This window comes from Castor canadensis, chromosome 2 (genome assembly GCF_047511655.1).
Source record: "Castor canadensis chromosome 2, mCasCan1.hap1v2, whole genome shotgun sequence".
Lineage (NCBI taxonomy): Eukaryota > Metazoa > Chordata > Mammalia > Rodentia > Castoridae > Castor > Castor canadensis.
The window spans coordinates 95677284-95694890 of record NC_133387.1 but is presented as its reverse complement, the minus strand read 5'-3'; the positions used below and the strand labels follow the sequence as shown (position 1 = coordinate 95694890).

The window sequence follows — 17607 nt, the reverse complement described above, 5'->3', positions numbered from 1 at the left end:
CATCATGTGTGTATATAGAAAAGACACCCACTCAAGGTTTTCGAACATGGATAAGGGGGGAGATCTACAGTACTAAAAATAAAGCTTTTTTCTTTCTGTAGTTTCTCTCTTGACTGGTCATGGGTTTTGTTTGTTTGTTTTTGCTATCTAATGCCCTCCTAAGTAAAGAAAACTTAAAAATTTAAGTTGTAAGTATGAATTTTACCACTGATCTTTATAATGTGTAGTGCCATATTGAAATGCAATTATGAGGGCATTAAACTCATGCAGAATCAAGGAAATTCTCAGTTTGTATTTTGTAGTTTGTATATGCAAATATATTTTGTTCTTACTGACCTGTGGAATTGCTGCATGAGGCTTCCCATCTCATTTCACTTCTTGCTATGTGCCCCTCCACCAGCGCTATCTACTTTCAGCTTATTGATGAGGAAGAACTGAAAGGAAAAGGAACTCTGAGCTGCTCTGTCTTTCCCTTTCCGTCTGGGTTATTTTCAGTGTAAGTGGTGGAGATACTACCGGAAGTAACAGGAATAAGAAAGATAGTGGACTTTCTCAGTCATTAGTGTGTCTTTGAATTCTGCTGTCTTCTTCATTTGAAACACATTCTAATTGGAAAGGAAAGCCTCTCAGGCCTGTCAGTATCCCCACTCACTCCAAACCTAACAGACCTTCCCTGTCATTCTGTGGTCATGGCACGTCAGTGCTTACTGGGCTGTGTATGAATGGGGCAGAAAGAGAGAAGGGCATGCATACTGTACCCTCTCATACAAGAGCTTCACTGCCTCGTCAGACTTCACTTACAAAACATAAGTTCAAAGGTAAAATTGTTAAATTTTCAAGATGTTGACAACAAAACATTAAACCCGGCAGGAGGCCCTCCTGAACATGGGGACCTGTGTGACTGCTCAACTCCTTTGCTAAGGAAGCTGCCTGCCTGAAACCTGGAAGAACTTTGTGGAAGTAAAAGTCCTAAATGCAGGAAATGACTCCCGAGAGAGACTTTGTATTTCCTCTGTAGAGCGTTGTCTGGGACTATGTAAGTCTGTCCCTGTAGGCAGGAGAATGGACTTGGTTTCTCCTCAGAGCCCTTTCCACCCTGCCTGTGTCAGCATACAATGTTGTCATATCTCCCAAAGCATGCAAAAGAAAATTCTTTCAATCCTTTTCTGAATTTGGTGAGATTAGAAGGTGTGCATACTTGTTATGTCTACTGGAGTCATTAATGAGACAAGACATTTGATAAAAACATAACTTGGAAAAGAATGAATCAAAAAAGACATTTTAATACTGCTTGTTATGCTCTTCATCTTTAATTAGGTTGTGGTATTCACTTTGGACTTATTCTGTTGAGACAGCTTATATGTCCTGAGAAAAAAGGAATCTTTCTTCATTCTTTAAGACATACGCATACAGTATGTGGTTTTGACATGCTAGTTCACAGTCCCCCACATTATGCGTTTGGACCTCACAAATAAATGCTATGTGATGTGTATCCCACTGAGATGCGAAAATGAAATATGCAAACCTGAAATAACTTGGAAGGAGGGTGAGGCAGTGAAGAAAGGAGTCTCTTACCAGAATGTCAAAAATATATCCCATATTGAAGTTATTATGATACCACAAAAATCTGAATGTAATTTAGATGGTTTGGTCGAGGGTACATGGCAGAGTTATATGTGTGAGGGAGAGAACTTGAGACATGTGGACAACATTTTCAGAAGATGCTCTCAGCTCAAGGTTACTTGTCCCCACAAGTATTGAGAGGTCAAAGAAAATGCTCAGAAATTACTTTATTTGCATTTCAAATCACTCTGCATAATGATTTGCTGCGTTGTTACTTATATGGCATGTGTCAAAGGGCAGGCTAAATGCAACAGTAAACTCTGGAATATTGTCTCCCTAATAGCATCAGGTTCACAAAGTAAAAATATTTAGAATTTAATATTGCTAATGAAATATAATGCTCTTTGCACTATACCATCAGTATTTTGTTTAAAATACCACTGCATTTGGAACAGAATTCATCATTGTTTTCTTTGATCTATCTCTTTAATAATTCTTTTTCATTTTTGTCACTTCTTGGTACTTTATTTGGGCAAATACATGCTGATATTATAGACTATTATATGTATTTTTTAAGGTGATGAAACTTATATATACCAGATGTGCTTTTGTAGGACTTTCTTTTCACTCTAAGAAAAAACATTACCTTGCTATCTCCTAAAAGAGCTCTTAAACTCAGTTCCATCAGTGGATTTGGCAATTTAAAGTTGTCACTACCATCTTCCCATGATGATGCTGTTCAGCCCCAAATAATGTTTTATTACAATATCTGATAGAGCATTTCTCCCTCTTTTTTTTTTTGTGGGGGTGGGGGGGTTACTAAGTATTGAACCCAGGTCCTCATAAATGCTAAGTACACACTCTACCAACTGAGCTATACTCCTAGCCCATGATAGGACAATTTTTAAGTGAGTTATTTTCATACCTTTCAGGCTTAAGAGCTGAGGGATTTTCAGAGTATTTGAATTCCCAGTTCACAATTTAAAAACCTCTCCTGACCCATTATCTATTTGAAGTTTTATAAGAGATAGTGTATCTACTAGGACATGTGAGGGCTGTGTTAACGGTTTGAGTCTGAGCTGGTTTAATTGTGGTATTTCACACATCTTTCACCCATAATGTTGCACAGAAGCCAAACACTACAAAACCTTACACTCTTCAGAATTGGCCTAGTAAGATAAATCTCTAATGTAGTCATTTATTCATTCAATGAATATTTATTGATCATCTACTACTTGTAGGCAGTATTTTAGGCACACACACTACTTGTAGGTAGTATTTTAGTCATACTTTCATAAACTCAACAGACTTAAGAGCTTTACCCTTTGTGGTTTTACTTCAACATGGCAAGCAAGCATTCTGATTCTGTTCCGTCCAATAAAGTAGCTACTTACCATATAAAATTTAAATGAAGTTAAATAAGATTAAAAGCGGAACTTTATTGGTTGTACTTCACCTTCTCAGAAGCCATGTATGATGAGTAGTTACCACGTTGGCCAACCCAGATAGAACATTTCTGTCACTGCAGAAAGTTCTATTGAATAGCGCTATTTGTCAGCAAAAGAAAAGGAGTTTTATCAGTTGGGTTAACATTAGCACATTCTAATTAATCAATGAAAGTAGGGCAGGATTCTGACAACAAATTCTGCCATGGTGTTTGCAATGGCATGCCTTATTTCTGGTATCCTAGGATCAACTTGGTCATGTGTGCAATACTCAGACACTCAGGAACAAGAAATTTCTCTAGTGATATTTATGCACTTATGTAATGGGGAGGCAAGAAACTGGCACAGAAGTTGCTATTCCTCCTTTGCTATGGTTTGAATTAATGTCCTCCAAAGGTCCATGTGTTGAAGGCGTGGTTGCTAACCTGTGACACTATTGGAAAATGGTGGAACCTTTAGGAGGCAGGGCCTAATAGAAAGAAGTTAGGTCACTGGGGATGGGGGGTGGTCCTTGAATGGGATATTGAGATCCCCAGCTCTGTCCTCTTTTTTTTTTTTTTTCTCTTTCTGGCTGTTAGGAGGTGAGTATTTCCTTTACCATGTGTTCTCATCATGATGTACTACCTCTCTACAGGCCCAAAGGCAACAGGATCAAGTGATCATGAGCTGAAATCTCTGAAACTGTGAGCCAAAATAAACCTTTCTTTATAAATTGATTATCTCAGTTGATTATTTTGTCACAGTGACAGAAAGCTGACTAATATACCCTTCATATGGCCTTGCTTAACATTGTAATCATCATGAATTCTTTCCCGTTGAACTTGCACATGGCCTCTGAATCCTTTTGATTATAGCATTCTAGGTAGTCATTTCATTTAGGGTAGGTGTGTGAATGAATCCTCTTTGTCCTTCCTGACCTCTGTTCAGATCTGCTTCTCATTAGCCTAGGAAACAGCTTAGATGACTAAGATTGTTCATCCAGTGGATGGCAAGAAAGCAAGGAGAAACAGTATCTGTATTTCCAAGTGGGCTGTGTCAGACTTCTGTTCTAATGTTCGTTTGTATTTACTTGAATCCAGAGGACTACAATGAAAATAGCAATCATGCACTGTTTCAGGGACCTGATTACACAGAATCCTGGAGATGCAAGGAATATTGGCACAATGCATAGCATTTTACTTGACTTTTTCTTTTCTTTCAAAGTGCATTCAATATCTTCAGTAGATATTATCTATCACTTGAAAAAGAAAAGCTTTATTGTGTTCTTAAGGTCTTAATAGTTACCTTCCCTAGAACTGAACTTTAAAACTCCCTGGGAAAGCTAAGATGGAAATTTACATCAGTTGGGGAAGTATATTTGGACTGTCAGCCTTATGTTTTGATTAATTATTCCTTTTACAAACCGATATGGAAAGAGAAACTTATTTTTAACATGTTCAGCATGGTTCATGTGAGAAAGCAGATGTTTATAATAGGAAATTCTATTGTGCAGAGGGACTTATCAAGGCTCACTTACAAGGTTTAAAGGCTTCTACGTCACAGATCACATTTGATGTAAGGGCCATTGTGCCTGCTGTCTGGATTGAGTAATGACCGAGATGGCTAATCATTTCCATTATTCATGACCACATCTTAAAAGGCAAACAAGAGGAGGAAGTCTGGTGTCAGTATTAAGTCTGCCTTTAAGATGGTTCAAGTATCATCACAATTACAACTGTCTATGGGAACATAGTGTAGAAAGTAAATATTTTGGTAATTCCCATGATCTTGGCCAGCAAGATAAATATGGAATAATTTGTTTTATGTTCATCATGGCCATATGACCTGTGTTGTTGCTAGTTAGATGCAACTAGTATCATTGTAATTATATAATATTTTTCCTCACCGGAGTTGAATATATCATATCTTAGGGCATTTCTGATGACAGTCTTGTTGTTTTAAAAACTGAAATAATTGAAATCCACCAGAAAATAGGAGCCAAGCAGAATACAATGCACAAGTTCTGATGCATAATTTTAGAACTTTCCTCATATATATAAAATATGAAATATTGCTTCAGTGTACACATTTGATATTATTTGTACATTTAAAAATAAGACTAAATAAATGAATGAAGCATCACTCTCCCTGTTTTGTCCTTTCAAATCTTTGCTGAAATAAGAGATTTAAATATAAGTAACTAAATAAGTAAAACTCAAGCAACCATTCTGAGGAAGATAGTGATCCTCCTCCTCTTAATGCTTGCCAATTTGATTCCTAGCTAGGAATGTGTTTATATTAAATTGTTTTCCTTAAGATTTCTCTGCCTAACCTAGTTTGAGCTTAAATATTACAAAGAAATGATTTTGACATTTATGAGGGAATTCATTCTTTTAGAATATATATGGAAATAGGTACCTTTCCTGTAAGCTAAATGTCCTCTGTGCCTTGTTTCCACACAGTTCCATGTCTCTGCAGCTCCATGTTTATTCATCACCCTGGCCTCTCTGTGCTCATTTGGAAATGTTTCTGGGAAACCCCCTTGGCTCAGGCCCTTGTTTTTCCACCTGGGTTCCTGTGGTAGCATCCAAAACAGCCTTTCTGCCCATGTTTCTATAGTGGTAAGCATTTCTGCAAGACTGTCTTGCATCTGCTTTCACACTTCCCATGGATTTTTTGATCCCTGTGTATAGTTTGAACTCTGATGTCAGCCATGTAGGACCTTTAGTAACTTGGCTCTACCATATCTCATTTCTAAAACTCCTTTTCTCTGATTCCTCAGCTTCTCTCCATCATTCGGAGAAAGCAGAGTTTCCATGGATATGCAACTTCTATCCAACCAGGGCTAGTAGTTCTTTTTGCTTCACTTCAAATAGTGTTCCCTGTTTGCCCCTCCTCTTTAAGAGGCAGATCAATTTTCATTTCCTGCCTTTTATTCTGGCTTTCATTCTCTTGTGAATTTCACCTGGGGGTATGACACAATTTAGCTCTCATTATAGACATTAAAATTGTCATGTGTTCCTGTTTTATATTTCTAATAAATTATAAGGGCAGAGTCTTTTACATTCCCACAGAATTAAAGCAAGTAAGCCCACAGTTTTAGCTAAGTAATCATCTAGGGATTGCTTGACACTCCTCTTATTTTCATAGCGTCTCACATAATTACATATGCTCTTCCAATAACTATACAGTTTTTTTAAATCATTTTTTGGAAAGGAAGCATCCTACCTCCATTTTGTATGCTCCTTGTTTTGAAAGCTATATCAAATATTAACCAGAGCTGGAGGTGGTGGAATATGTGTTTATTAGCAAGTGGGTTGCCCTGGGTTCCAGCCTCAATATCACAAACTCCCACAAAACAATACAACAAAAACAACCGTGACCCCCATTTGGAAGCTTTTCAAAAGTGTGTGGGTTTCATGAGGACACCCTTTATATATACCTGTTGTGGTTTGGGGAGCACTAATTGAGATAATGTACACAAAATGCCAAGTGTGGTTCCTGGCACATGACAGGCACCCAAGAGTTGGTAGTGATAATTACTACTATATTTCAACAATAAGATGTCAATACTTAAGTTCTGGGCATTAATTTATTGACCAGTTAGAAAAAACAGAAACAAACCCCTACCAATTAAAGTAGCAGTGTAATGTTTTTTATCACTTAAAAATATTAAATAACTTTGAAAGAGCTCATTGAGACTTATTTAGACATAAATTTTATCATACAATATGCTTGTACCTAAATAAGAAGAAACATATAAGCAACATACATTGATTCAGGTATTCCTGAAACTTCTTCACATTTGAGGTTTGATTCTCTAAATCGTAGTCATTGTGCTCTGTGTTTTTCTACATAGCATTGTCCTGTGTACCATGGAGTGTTGCTGAGTCTTAAGAAAAGTCTGTGCCACTGACTGTTGCCTACATGACTTGTTTTCTGAATCTCTGGTATCCAGTCCTGACAATTTTCCTTTTTGATTTAACCTCACTTGAATCATTTGTTGCTGAAAGTTAGGCAGCTCCTGTCCAAAGTCAGCAGAACATTCTAGGCAAATTGACATTTATTGTTCTATTAGTAGTCCTGCATGGTACATTAATGAATCACATCTATTCCAGAAATTGGGCAATTTTGCTAACTTAGGACATATCACTTGTCATAGCATGGTAATATATGCAGTGTATCATAGTAACAAGCCATATACAACACAGTTTCTTCTGTGTATGGATATCTTCTTGTTTTACATCCTGGGAGGTACTTAGCTTTTGCTTTCCAAGAAAATAAAGAATTGCTGTCATTCTTTACTCATGAATGCTTACTTCATTAATTTCAAGTTCATACTTCCAGCTGCTCTATTTTCATACCTTTCTGTGCACATAATAAATTTTTGGATCAATGACAAGTCATAGTGTAATTTTAAAGATTTTTAAGTGGCAGTTAATTCAACAGGGTAGCATGAACATTGCACATATGCCACTGGAAGTGACATAACATATACAGCTAAGATAAAGGCTGTGTATACAAAGGCAACGACAACTGTGGCATGAGTGGAGACTGAAAACCAGGAGCTTTTAGATGCCCTAAGAATCAGATACATTCCTACTTCAGAGATGTTAAAATGTGGAAATGTGTGTGTCTTGTGGGGGTAGGGGGAGTCCTAGAATTGATGAAACATAAGCACAGAGTAAAAGAGCTATAATTATAGTGTTTTATTAAGAGGGAATTTGTGAGTGGTTTGATTTTGGAGCAAGAAATTATAGAACAAGACAAGGTCTTGATTTTCCATCTTGGAGCAGGCATCTTTGACCAGAAGCACATTTCATATAAATAGGAAAAATCTTACCAGTTGTTGATTTTTGAAGAGAAAGCCACAAGTAAACTGTGAGAAGTAATGAAGGTTTAGTCTCTGTTGCTATCATTTTTAATCTAGTAGATTATATAACATAGTTATGGACTCTAAATTTAGAGCTCCTCACTTTTTGCATTTGGAGTGGTAAGACTTGCCAACTTCCTAGGACACAAAATCTAATTTCTGTGGTTTACTGGTGATGGTTAGTTGCTTTCTAACCCATTGGTTCTAAATTCAGGGTCATAAACACTTCTATATAGGTTTTAGCAACCTCTGATTCAAGTCTGATGTGCTTCTATAATTAGAATGTTTTCCTGTTTTATAAAAAAAAAAAGGAAAGGAATAAAACATATACCTACACAAGATAGCTTGCCTCACATGATTTAAAGGAATATAAGAATATTAACTTTTATTAAGCATTAATATGTACTAGACAGCAACCAGTGACTTTTCATATGTTACCTTGTTTAATCCTCACTAGGTCCCTTTGTAGTAGGAGAATGTAGCAGTGCTATGCATGCCCCACCCTTATCTCTTCACTTCTCACCACTCCTGAAAGCTTCTTCTGGCTGAACACCAGCAAGAGGTTCTTTGCCTGAGGACTTTTCCCATTGGGCAGAGGCTGTGTAGCCACCATGCTCTGCTGAGCTGATAAGATTAGGTAGAGTAATAACCCACTCCTTCAGCCTTGTGGCAAAAAAGGTTTGAGATAGATGCCATTTCCCAGAGTTGTCCAGCAGGATTGAATACCAGGTACCTACAGTGGTACCTGCTCAACCGCCTTTAGTGAGTTCTCTCCTGTCCCCACTTCACCTCCCCATTTTCTATTGGCACTTCTTAGATCCATTCTCAAGTAAACTATTGGTGCTCATATTTCTTGTGCCAGGACTATTAGTTCCAATTTTCAGATGGAGAAAGATGCCCAAAGTCACACATCTAGAAAATAATAGAGGCAAGATTGGAACTCAAACTCAGGGACCTCACAAAAATGAATGCTCCAACTCTCTAGAGAAGCTTTGGCCCAGATAATTATATGGAATTTTAATCTTTTCCAATTTGACCACTTTAACAAAGATAAGTATAGCTTTGTATTTTGTATTTATGTATATCTGAGCTGGATTCTATGTTAGAAAATGCTGACAAATTTAATCAACTGTGGTTTGCTTCATATAACAAACAAACTCAAACTATGTAATTGATTTTTGCACAAAACTGATAGATGGTACCTTATTGGGTTAGACCTAGTAAAGACCTTTCTGTCTTGAATGACTTTTAACTGACAAATAGTTCTTGATGTTATTCTACAAAGAGACCTAGGGTATGAGAGCTTAAAAAAAATCATTCCTAAAGCACTTTATCTGTACCACAGATAAATGTATCTTGACACATTAATCGAGATACAAATGTATCGTGATACATTTTATTTTCTATATCATTATATTATTAAGGTTTTTATATTATCAATGAATGTAAGGTACTTGAGAGTAGGATCCATATCTGAGTCACCTTTCTTTTTTTTTAACTACACAGTATTTAGTGTAATGTCTTATACTAGTTGGCTCTAAATAATTACCTTTTAAATAAATTAATGACTATTTAGGCTCAAATTGGTGCCTTAGTTAATGGAAAAAGACATTTAAAATTAGGATCAATATACAAATAAACATATCACTTGAGATTTAAACTGTTACTTTATCCTCATTTTAGCTTGGTTGCCATGAGAAATGACACTAACATTGAATGATATGAGCTCAGTCATTTTGGTTACTATTCCAGATACTTTTCCTCCAGATTTGAATTCTATTTGAAGAAAATAGAAATAGAAGTCTAGTATGTAGAGCTTCCTGTAGTTGTTTTGAATCCGTTGGTAACTCTGATTTAAAAAAAAAAAGTAGGTAGCCACATCTTAAAATAGTGAAGCTTCTGGGTGGTCCTGAAAAATCCAAGCTAATTAAAGGGAGGAGAGAAAAACAAAAGGAAAAGGATCACTTCTTGCTTTACTCTTAAATCTGTGGTCTCATGTATTTTTGGAATTTCTTTTTCAGTTTGTCATTCCTTGTTTGTTGACATTTTTTAGAATGCAGCATTGGGATTTTCTCCCAGGGTTCTTCTCTTGTTCTAGATGTCACTGAGTTTCCTAGGAGCCTGTTAGGTATGTGGGGACTTGAGTCTGCGAACCCATGCTTCCTGTGATTTGATTGCTCCAAGTAAGTATTTTCAATAATGAGTTCCTGTGGTGAGCATTGATAATTGAGACTTACCAGAGTTGAGTCTGACTGTTGTTAGTTTTCAGGAGCCTTGGTGTCTAAGGCCATTTACAGCTTTGGTGAACTCCTAAAATTTGACTCAACAAACTGGCACCGATCACTGGCCTTTTGACCATGCAGTAGGTCTCACTTAATCATATGTAAGTTATATACATGGATAAAGAAGCTGATTGAAATTTTGATCCTACATGTTGTTAATTATGTTAATTCTGGCTATAAATTTTCTAGCAGGAGTATAGTATGATATACTATAGTGTAGTGTAGTATAGTATAGTATAATTAAAGGAGCCTAAAGAGACAGAAGATTGCAAGACACACGTAGAGAAATGGGATTGAAGAGCTCAGTAGCAATGGTCAAGGACATGGGACTTAAAGCCCTGAATCCCATTACAGTTCCTCTTTCTTTTCCTTTTTTTTTTTTTTTGTAGTATTGGGGATTTAACTCAGTGTCTCACACAGGCTAGGCACAAGTGCTCTACCACTTAAGCTACACCTCTGTTCTTTTCGCTTTTAGATTGTTTTTCACACTAACTTTGCCTGGACTGGCCTTGAACCAGTATCTCCTGTCTCCATCTCCCAAACAGCCATGATTATAAGTGAGTGCCACCACTCCTAACCTATAGCATCTCCTCTTAATAACTAGTACTTAATAACTAACATCTAGTGCCTCATTTGGACATTAATACCTACCTCATAGGGGAGTAGATAGAATTAACTGAAATGCTATTTGTAAAATCTTAGCACATTTTGTAGTACACAAAGCAACTAGTGCTTTTTTATTCTTAATTGCATTTATTTCTGCTACTGTTGTGAATCAAGTGAACCTGCACAGAAAGGATAAGCTTTCAACAAAGACCCTCACAAGAATCACACCATGGAATTAACTACCTATAATTGCTAAATATGTCTTATTAAATATTAACAAGAACCTGGCAAGGGAAATATATTATCTGAATTTCTTGTTTTTATTTTTACTGACGAGGCTACTGAGACCCAAAGAATTAAAATAACTTCCCTAGAGAAATCAAACTTAAGTTGGAAGCCTAGATCTGCTCTCCAATCCAATGTACTTTCTGATGCCTGTGCTGCCTCATTCTTGGATATATACAAGCAAGTACAAGTCTATATAAGTAGGGATAGCATACATTGGTGCAAATATGAAGGCTCTGTGTGGTGTGTCACAGCACACAGCCATGACCTCGGAGGAGCAGCAGCCTCAGTCTCTGGGATCACCCTTCTGGCCTCCATCATCCCTTGAATGTTGACCTGCAAATGTTTTACTACCTTATTGGCTTCCTGTGTCTTTGAAGAAGTGATTTTTATATTTCTAGTTGTTTTCAGGGGGAAAATTGTCCCAAATGATGCAATCTACCATCACCAGACACAGCTTTACTCTGGAATCTTGATTTTTCTAGTCTTAATTTTTTTAAATTGTGTGTTGCAAGCACTTATGGTTCATTGCCAGTTGAGTACGAGTAAGCAGTACTCAGGAGACTCTTACCTCAGAGAACAGGATTTAATTCAAACAAATACACACAGCACTCTCACACGGATCCTAATGTCCTGTCCTCTTCTACCCTAGCCCACCAAGAACTTACTCAGGCCTTCTCCAAGCCTCACTCACCGTGTGACACCTTCTTAGCTGATAAGGGGTGTCCAGCTGAGCTCTGGGGAATCCTTACAGCCGATCTTAATTGCAGGTCGATCTCGGGTCCGCAGGTGACACCTGGTCCTCGGGAGAAGGGGCGGTGCTCTCAAGCGGCGGCTGCCTCTATGTCAGAGCTTTGAGGCGGGCACTGACAGCATGGTCTTCGGCGTTAGGGAGGCGAGTGATGAGTGGTAGTGAGGCTTGGGTTTTTATGCTTGGTGGTGACCTCATAGTTAGTGTTATCGGCCTGACCACCTTAGGGTTGGCTTATTTGCATATCGAGCCAGCCGCCTTGGGGGTTGACTCATTTGCATCTCGGCCTGTCATTCTCTGGCTTGGTTTCTTAGTCCTAACACACATTAGCTAATAATTCTTATTACAACAATTTTTCATACTTTAACACAATACAGTCCATCAATACAACAGCAATCTTATGTGTGTTCTCCACATTGCATTTGAATAGTACATGTGACTGGAAAGTTTTGCCTGAAGCAAACTTTAATGCTTTAGTCCATGTGATTGGCTCCATCTGACAGCATTACAGTTTGTCTTATTTTTTAAAACTGATTATGGCCATCCAAGATCAGGTGTTTACTTTGTATACCTCTATCTAAAGCCTTGGGGTAAGGGTAGGGGTATAGGTCAAATGCAAATTTCTTGAAAACTATAAGCTAAAGGACAAAAGGATTCACAGTAGATTGGTTTGAGGCAACCTTGTGCTATCTGCTTGTACTGCAGTTTAACTCTATAAAGATTATTAAGCTTTTGTTTGTTAAAGCAGTTTTAGAAGTTCAGTGTGTTGGCATAGGTCTATAATCCCAGCATCTGGTAGGCTGAGGCAAGAGGGTCACTGATTGGAGGCCAGCCTGGGCTACATAGTGAGTTTGATGGCACCCTGGACTATATAGTGAGATCCTGTCTCAAAAATGGAAATCAAAACCAAAACAAAGAGATTTTAGATTCTTATCCAATAGGAAACAGTGTGCTTGAGTTTTCACAAAGCAGGGTAGGTAAGCCTGCACTTTGGTCTACTTTTGGTTGAAAGCTTAGAGTTTTAAAGCTTTTGTATCATAGCAAAACCAGAGCTTCAAAAGCCAAATAGGTCAATTTAAAATAAAAAAGAAATGACCTTGGGGGGTAGAATAGAGTGAGTGGTTTACATGTGGAATCAGCTTCATTTTATTACTGATGAGTTTAAACAGTTAAAGCTCGTTTTTTCAAGTTTTATTTTTATAAAAACCAATGAATATGATTTCAAACTCATTGAGATGCCATAGACCATATAACTTGGTTTCATTTTTATTATATGTTTTAGGTTCAAAGAGCTGTTTTATTTTTTAAGGATGATGAGCTCAATATTCTGAGCCCTCTTTTCATGACAAGAAGAGTCACTAAATGCAATCTATTTCTTTGGAAATAATCTAAACCTAGGTAAATCCTGGAAAGTCTCATACCTTTAAAGATACGTAATTTACAACTAAGGTACAAGTTTTTATTTGAACTTAGGTTCAGAATGTCCCTTCATTCAATTATTCTTTGCTATCTTGGCCAAGTACAGCCTGATACAATATAATATGATACAAAATAATAACCATCAGGTTCTTTGGATCACTTATAAATACCAAAAACCTTTCATTATGAATCCTTTACATCTATTCAAGAGGAAATTTATTTTCCTATAATAAAATATTTTTAAAATACGTGAATATGATATAAAGGTTGTTTTGCTTCCCATTTATAAAGCAAGTCGGGCATTATATGTGTCTGTTCTCCTCAGCTGAAACCTAGGCCACAGTCACATAATGGCCATGTGTTTCTTGAGATGGATCTCCTTTTCTTTCTCTGTGCCTTAGAGTTAACTGTGCACACTTAGCAATAAATGCTATAGTGGTATTTTGTGGTTCCCCTACACTGTTACAGTTAAGGATGTGGTAGCGTTTCTATTACAGATACAAGCTTGCAGTAGTTTGTAATTTATTTGAAAAGAGTTTAAGGATGTTGCTTTGCACAATGGATTTCAGTGTTTACTTCTATTTTCTGATTTTTTTTAAAAAATAGGATTAACTACATTTGCTTATTCTGTATTGTCTTCCACTTAAGATTTCAGAGTATGTTACTCCCTCTCCCATCATGAAAGATTGGCATAGTAAATTTATAGTGTTACTCCTACTTTATGGAGACCTCACATATACCCCAGAAAGGTTAAGTGAGTTGTCCAAGAACACAAAATGAAGGGGCAATGGAGTTGAATGAGATTAAATCAGAACCCAGAATTCCTGGGGCAACCCTCTTCAATTCATCTATTTTAATTCACAGGTGGCATGGGAGTTCTTTTATTTTTTTTCTTTGCTTGTTTTGGTTGATATCCTAAGGAATTAACTTTACAAACTTGGTCAGACCCTCTGCTTCTGTTTCTGATAAGCCACTTATTTGGTACTGGTAGTAGGCATAGTGACCAGTAGAGACTAGCAGAGTCATCAGAAGCAATCAGAAACTCAGCCATGGCTCTCTAATTTTTGAATAACAAAGAGCATAGCTCAGATGACTTCATTCAGGACAGCTAGACTAGGCAAAGATAGGGCTTTGGAATTAAAGAGCTGGCTCATGAATCAGGGCATCTCAACATCATGCTGATATTCAAATGCATTTAGGACCTGCGCAGAGTGCAGAAACTTTTGCACAGGCAGGTAAAACCTAGGAGCCAGAACCCAGGTAGCTATGTTGAGGAATAGGCATGTAAGGCAGCTTGGCATTGGAGAAGTCAGATGGCAGGCCATGGCCACAGAGTCCAGTTCCTTGGAGGACATCTGGCAGGATCCAGAAAGCCCAGTCAGGCACAGTGACACTGTAAGCAGGCTCGGAAGGCAGGAGTTCAGATAGAAAACTATGACAAAAACAGCATTTTCACAGTGGGGTAGAGCCAAGGATTTGGGAACAAAAGAAAAACCCAATTATCAAAACTAAACTACACAAAATAACCTCACTCCCCCAAACCCAGTGAATAAGTTAATTTCTAATACTGACAAGGGCTATAAAGAAGGTAAACTAGAATAACATGGACATTTAAGTTCTCTCCTCCCTTCTTCCTTCCCTCCCTTTCTTCCTTCCATCTTTTTACTTCACACTCACTATTGTTTTCTAAAATCAATACACAGGGCTGAGTGGGATAAAACTAAAACAAACACTCATTCTCATTGAAGGGCACATAGTTCCCTTCCAGACATGTGATTGATATGTTCCCCGCATTAAAATTTTCTTTCACTCTTGCAGCATGAGGCAGAGTATTAATATGATAGATATGCAGCCTTAAAGAATAAAGATTAGGTGTGCGTGCATGCACGTGGGCACATGTGCATGCTTAGTTATAGGGCTTTTATTAAAGGTGATGCACTCAAACACCAAAAAGATGATTAAAATAGCTTACCTTTAAGGTACTTCTCACACTTGAGATTCCAGTTTCCACATAGTTTTGTTTCACATTTGATTAGGTTACAAATGCTGTATGTGTGATCAGTGAATAATGGCATTGCTTTTTTGTGTAGCAAAACTCTCATCTTACAGGCTCTTCTTTTGTCTCATAAACATTCCCTTTTATTATCGTGTTTGAATTTTGTAGCAATTCAGACCCTCCAAATATTTACTGTATTTTAGTAGTAATCTTTCTGACGTATTGGCATGATGCCTCATTATATTAAAGAACTATCCCTGCCAAATACCTAAATATGACATGGTACTTCTGTGTTGATAAAATGCCATACCTACTTAAATTATCTAATAAGCTACTGTAATCTATTTATGAACACAGTAGCTTGCTTAGATGAATAGTCTATAAAAGAGTAAAAACTTTTAATGCTGAAATGACCAGAGCATACAAACGCCAACTTATACTCAAGGGATCTTTGCTTCCTCCATTCCAGAGGTCTTCATCAAAGGCTCTAAAAGCAACTTGGAAATTTGTTTTTTTTCTGGTGACACTGGATTTTTTTTTTTACCTCTTCCCATTATTATTGAAATACAAAGTCAAGTTTTAGACATTTGTCTAGATTTTTTATAACAGAGAGATCTTTGTAGCAAACAGTGATTTATTATGTTTTAGTGGTTTGAGGCAAGAAGCTGTTTTAACAGTTTGAATTTTCAAGTTTATTGAAAAACCATTTATTTCTTTCCTAATTTGCCTAGTGACATCTATTATGGGTCAATAGAGTCAAAATTCCTGATTAACCAATCATGGAAATCAGTGGGACATTCTCTAGTGGATATATATAGTCTGTACTTTGGTCTAAAGAAACAACTGCATAAGCCTAGAAGGGAAGCCTAGAAGGGACCTGGGCAGTAGGTATCTGCACTCATTGAGAATCAAGGGGACGGTGCAGCTGCCAAGAGAGCAGAGGCTACCGAGGACAGAATTCCTAGAAAATGGGAGGGTGGGCAGTGTCCTACCCTATACTTCCAGCCCTAACCTTGTATACTAAGGTCAGTTTGGGGCTCTCTACTTAGCTGCCTAAATTTTTGGAATTGGAGCCCATTCAAAGAAAAGTGGTTAGGATGGAGAGAAAACTTGAAATCATATTTGTATAAGGAAGAACTTGAGGAATTGGGATGTTTATTCTGGAGAAGGTACAGAATTACTGTCTTCACGATATAGAGGGATGTCATGTAGAAGAGAAGGGCCACTGGTGCAAATTTGATTTGGAAAAGGAATAGCTTTCTGCTGGAACTGAACTGCCTCAAAAAGTTTATAATTTTGGATCTTGAAGGCTACCATGTCTAGGCAGATGATTGCTATTGTATAAAGGATCTTGGGAAAATCCCTTAAAGATCTCCAAAGACCTCTTAACTCTAGGATCCTGGCTCTATAGCTCATGTCTCTGTCCAGCAAATGCATTTCTTGGCAGCTTACTAAGCACAGTGCAGGGATGTGGAGAACTTTCGAAACTCCAGTGGGGAACTGGACCTGCAAACAGCAACCACAACTCAGGGTAAAGAGTGCTGTGATGGAACTGAGTAGCAGTAGCTCTAAGGGCTCCAGAGAGGGCCTATGAATGCCATCCTTGGAAGGCAGTTCCTCAGTTGTCAAAAGTCACTGTTGGCCAGGTAAACAGTAGAGGTAGAGCACTGTAGCAGGAGAGCTGAGCAGATGCAGAGGCCTGAGCCAGAGGGAGAATGTGGGTGGGGGGGATGGGAAGAGAGTACCATAGAACAGGAGCTGAAGCAAAGTGCTTTATATGCTAAACTAAATATTTAGATTCAGGTTTTGAGGCTTAAGAGTAACAACATCTAATTTGAATATTTGCAAGGTGACTCAAGTGCAAGATTGAGGATAGAATAGCACTTAGTGAAGGCTCCTAGTGCCACACTGTTCTCAACAGAAGTGGGGAAAATGGCCCATTTCTTTGCTTTGTGTCACTTATTGTCACTTGATAGTGAATTGGGACTAGATCATCCCTTACATCTCCAAAATCCTTTTTGAATCAGCTCCTTTGATTTTGCCTACAGCTCCAAGGCAATGGCCCCAGCCACCAGCCATGGAGACACCAGGATCTTCCCTCTACTGCAGTTGTCCCTGAGGTATCCAGTGGTCCTCCCTATGTGGGCCAGTTCCTCCTCAGCAGAGGTACAAGCAGAACAAATTATGATCCAGCAGGTTCACCACCAGATCACCAAACAGACTTGCACCAGAGATTAATAACCTTAATTTTACCTTTTACTCGGTACCTGCCACAGAGCTAAATGCTTCTCATAAACCATCTCGTTTAATCATCCCAACCATTGGAGGATAAGCCAAGAGGAATTAGTTAACTTGGTCAAGGTCAAACAGCTGACAGAGATAGAATTCAAAACCATCTTGGTTTGGAG

General features: G+C 37.8%; 1 protein-coding gene across 11 annotated transcripts in view; it reads left to right on the top strand.

Annotated features, from left to right (window-relative positions):
- The window catches only part of Bbs9 (Bardet-Biedl syndrome 9), a 481139-nt gene that overhangs the window by 381417 nt on the left and 82115 nt on the right, over positions 1 to 17607 (top strand). The window lies entirely within an intron of this gene.